Genomic DNA, 5017 nt, shown 5'->3' with positions numbered 1-5017 from the left:
TGTCACAGGCCTGTCACTATTGGATTCGAGCAGCTGTTGTGTTCCACTCACCAGTGATCCTAAGATTGCTTGGGCAGTCCACTAGGGACCGTGGGGGTGTCTGCCTACTCCGCGCCCTAGGTGACCTGGTGTTGGCACAGACTGGAAGGGATTTGTGCCCCTAGTCAGGCCAGTTCTCTGCTTCCCTAGTGCTGTCTCAGGTCCCATGTGCAATTGGATTGGAGCAGATGTTGTGTTCCACTCACCAGTGATCCTAAGATCGCTTGGGCAGGGACCGTGGGGGTGTCCACCCACTCAAGGGCACACTTCTGACGACATAGGCAATAAATGCATTTTCCTGAAAACACTCAGATATCACTCATTATTGACAAACAAATTCTGTTGTTCACCAGTGCTCACCAGAGCCTTTTAGTAAAGGCTCAAGGAAACTCAAAAACTAATAATTAAAAGAGCAATGACATTCTCCCCTCCATTTCAAAGATTCCTGTATTAGGTAGAATCTGAATAAGTTGGCTTAGGGATTTGGGAGTGCATTGCCTCCACACTAGATTACAGATATTCCAGGGATATTGCCATTACATAAAACACTGGCTATCATATTCATATACTAATATGTGAGGTATAGAATTCTTGATAATTAAACAGGAAAGCATTTATATCAATCAGTTATTAATTATTAAAAATTCATATTTGTTCTGACATATGTGTATTTATATATGTATATAATATTCTTATCATGCTACATATCTACAAACTGAGGTTGACCTTATAGGAGTAAAATCTTCAGAATCGAAGCTTGAAAACGATAGTCAATATTTAGTGATAGCAAAAATAATTGTTTCAAACTTTTTCAAAATTGCAAATATTATTTTGTTCTTCAAAAAGTGAATTAACCACTCTTATCTGAGCCAAAAGAGCTCCTTCCATAAACTAGTCTTTCCTACTCTGCCTAAGGTTGAAATATATCTATTCTATTACACTACTTGGAACTATCAATTTATCTCAATGGTTCACCCCAAGTTTAAGACACTATAATTTATGGTCAAATATTAGAATTTGATAGTTTGTCCTAATTTGCTCTCTTTTCTCTCTTCAGTATTTAAATTCTGCTCTGATTTGCAAAATTACTCCCTGAATGCTTTTCTTCTCTTCATTTCTGGATGATCGCTCATCAATTGCTTGCTTCCACTCTAACTTCACTGTCTCCCTGTTGTCCAAAAGACAGTCAACAAAGTCTGTGGAATGCTGTGCACATGGTTACATTTCTCTATCAAAACAAGAAAAGGTATTAGAATTCACAATGAGGTATAGATTTCTTACTAAGTACTATAAGGCACAATAGAATGTTTTCCTGCCTATGTCTCTCACTTTATCATATTCTGTTTGCCTTCTATTCAACTTTCTCTATATTCACTGAATCTTGCTTTTCTTTAGTGTAAACTGCCCTTCATTTCACTTTTGTTTGTCTTAATTCCTTCTTATTGTGTAGCAATTTCTTCATAGAAGACAAAGAAAAACATAGCATAACAAAACTTCTGTCTTGAAGGGAAGTACCTTAAGAATCAGGATGTTCTAAACATATAAGAGACATTCTTCTGTTCTGTAGAGAAGCTTAGGAACACACAATTCAAAGGCTTCAGGAAGTTCCTGAAATGGACCAGATGTACCAAGTACCTACCATTTCATTTTTTAATAGATATTTTCTTTATTTAAATTTCAAATGTTATCCCCCTTCCTGGTTTCCCCTCTGAAAACTCCCATCCCCTCCTACTTCCCCCTGCTCTCCAACCTACCCACTCCACTTCCTAGTACTGGCATTCCCCTATACAGGGTATGTGTTACATTTACACAATGGAGTACTACACAGCTATTAAAAACAATGAATATGAAATTCTTAGGCAAATGGATGGATCTGGAGGGTATCATCCTGAGTGAGGTAACCCAATCATAAAAGAACACACATGATATGATATGATATGAGTACTACACAGCTATTAAAAACAATGAATATGAAATTCTTAGGCAAATGGATGGATCTGGAGGGTATCATCCTGAGTGAGGTAACCCAATCATAAAAGAACACACATGATATGCACTTACTGTTAAGTGGATATTAGCCCAGAAGCTCAGAATAGTCAAGATACAATTCACAAAACACATAGAACTCAAGAAGTTAGGCCAAAGTGTGGCTATTTTGATCTTCTTAGAAGGGGAACAAATACCCATGGAAGGAGTTACAAAGTGTGGAGCAGAGACTGAAGGACTCACCATCCAGAGACTGCCCCACCTGGAGACCCATCCCATATACAATCACCAAACCAAGACACTATAGTGAATGCCAACAAGGGCTTGCTGACAGGAACCTGATATAGCTGTCTCCTCAGAGGTTGTGTCAGTGCCTGGCTAATACAGAAGTGGATGATCACAGCCATCCAGTGGACAGAGTACAGGGTCCTCAATGAAGGAGCTAGATAAAGTATCCAAAGAGATGAAGATTTTTGCAGCCCCATGGTGGGAACAACAATATGAACTAAGCTACCATTCTTTAAGGATCAAAGCAGTAAGAACTTCTGAGAGATACTCTCCAATAAACTTAGCTGTAGAAGATTCCCGGACCATCCATGAAAGGGATAGAGACCAGCTTAATTGCCTAGAGGATGCTCAGAGAGCTGAGCAATCTGCAAAAAAACAAAACCTGCCGAACTTCCTGGAAGGGGCTGAGACCATCTGGGCTCCTAGGAAAGAAACTCTTGTAATATGTTGAACAGCCGGCAAGTTGGACAGTATGTTCATGGTGCTGGGTTTTGTGAGCACCCTAGGAACAATGCTATACATAACTTTCTATACCTATCTGAGCATCTGAAATTTTTTTCTTTATCATTTAGAGGTTATTTCCTCCAAGAATTGTACTTCTTGATCCATTTAATTTATGAACGTCTATGTAACATACTTCCCATATTTTCTCAGACACTTCAGTCTTCTTCAGATAGCCTGGTTCTAAATAAAAGGGTTTTTAAAATATGCTCTGTTTTAACACAAGAATCACTTAATTTCAATGATATTTTCTTCCCTAGATAAGGATGTTAGCTTCATTTCTAGAGTAATAACTCCATTATTTTTTACCACCAAATGTTATAAGTTAAATAATGAATGAATGGATGCCATTTATTTCCTTGAGGAAATAAAAAATAATATTTTGGAAGAATTTATAGAATTTTAAGAATTTCAATTTTCCTTTATAAAGCTTGATTAACAAAATAGAAACTTGGCACACCTACAAGTATTGCTAGATACATTTTGAGAAAATGACGTTCTGTGGCAAAAATGTATTTTCATACTAAAGAAGAAGAATAACCAGTTGCCTTTTTCACCTTAGTTTTATCAGCATATGCATTAAAAGGACTATTCTGGGTAGGACAGATGTCTCAGCAGTTAAAAGCACTGGCTGCTCTTGCAACAGACCTAGGTTCAGTTCCCCACACAGAAACACCCAACCAATAATAGGTCTTGTTCCCAAAGAACAAGAGATAACCTCTGATCTCTGTTGGTCCCAAATATGTGCATGGTGCACAGCAGACATGAAAGCAGAACACTCAGACACATAATATAAACTCAATATCAAAAAGGACTAATAGATATTTATTTTAAAGAGGACAAATGAAAGCCTGTGTAAGGGGAACATTCTTGGATTAACATTGTCCCACAGCCCAGCCTATGGAGTATAGACTAGACGTACACCACTAGTATGTTGTAGAGAGACTTTACTTGTTGCCTGCATTCCTGGTCTCATATAATATGACCAGTTCTGCTTTGTGTATTTCTGTATTCATGGAGGCTAGACACAAAACTGAAACATAATTAAGCCTTTTTACTGGCCTGTGTTTGCAAATCTCCAGTCAAGCCTCACTATTGGAGTTAAATTGAGCAGAGCCAACTTTCCTTATGGGCAGAAAGGTGGGTGACGAAAACTGAGTAACTAACAAAATATAGATTTCTTGGTATTAAGAAGCTTTTAATTTTGAAGATTGAAGCTCATTATCACGCTAGCTAAAATTGGCAGGTTTGAGGAGTTGATGATTTCTCTTTCCTGACTTCTTGAATGGTAAAGTAAGCAAATTAATTTGGATTTATTGATATACACCTATACTATAAGTGATTCCTATTTGAGTAGGTCCACTGTGTTGAATGAAGTAACTAGGTTCAAACTTACTTTATGAGTATTTCTCAATATGGTCTCTTTCTCTGTTTATTTTTCTATTTCTCCCTCACTTCCATCCCCATCGTGTCTCAGTATTTCTCTTTCTCAATTATATATGAAATATATATATATATATATATATATATATATATATATATATATATGTGGTATGGCTACATACATGTGGTATGGCTGTCATCAAATTTACCATTTATTTACCATAATTCTAGGCTTTAATTTCTTTGTTTTAACAAGCTGCCTGAAAATACTTGATATATTTGTAAGAATTGCTCCTTACATAGTCCTTTATTGAAGGCTCTATCCCCAGTTGTTATGGAAATTTTCAGAGGTGGGATTCTAGTTGAAGGAAGTCATTATGGACAATGCACTATCACAAAGTATACCTTGTCTCCAATCTTTCCAGTCTTGACTGCCTAAAGTTGTGTAGATTCATTCCACTCCGTTGAGACTTTGTATCAGGATTCTCTCTTACTCAGCCATCCCCAGTGATCTGCCCACAGATTAAAATTTCTAAAACTGCCAACAAAATTAACCTTTGCATCTTCAAGTTGGGTTCCACATACATGAAAAGCACACCCCTCATTATGAGCAAACTATCTGCAGAAGGAACTCACTTTGCTGCTTGTGGAACCAATGCTCCTTGTATTAGGAATAAGTGAGCTGGAAAATTTGTGATGCTTAGGGTCAGCCCTGCAATGGGGCAAACAAATCTATCTACTTACAGAGTCTGGAATACCGTGCCAGAAATATATGCAGCCCACTTGTGCAAATCCAATGTGTAAACTTCATACATAGGAG

The 5017-nt window shown here is 37.4% G+C and overlaps 1 pseudogene; it reads right to left on the bottom strand.

Annotated features, from left to right (window-relative positions):
• Window positions 1–4281, bottom strand: part of LOC110316887 — a 9276-nt pseudogene extending 4995 nt beyond the window's left edge.
• Window positions 4282–5017: the final 736 nt, after the last annotated feature.

The sequence above is a fragment of the Mus pahari genome, chromosome 2 (genome assembly GCF_900095145.1).
Source record: "Mus pahari chromosome 2, PAHARI_EIJ_v1.1, whole genome shotgun sequence".
Taxonomy (NCBI): domain Eukaryota; kingdom Metazoa; phylum Chordata; class Mammalia; order Rodentia; family Muridae; genus Mus; species Mus pahari.
Note: the sequence above shows the minus strand (reverse complement) of the source record. Positions and strands in the feature narration are given on the sequence as shown.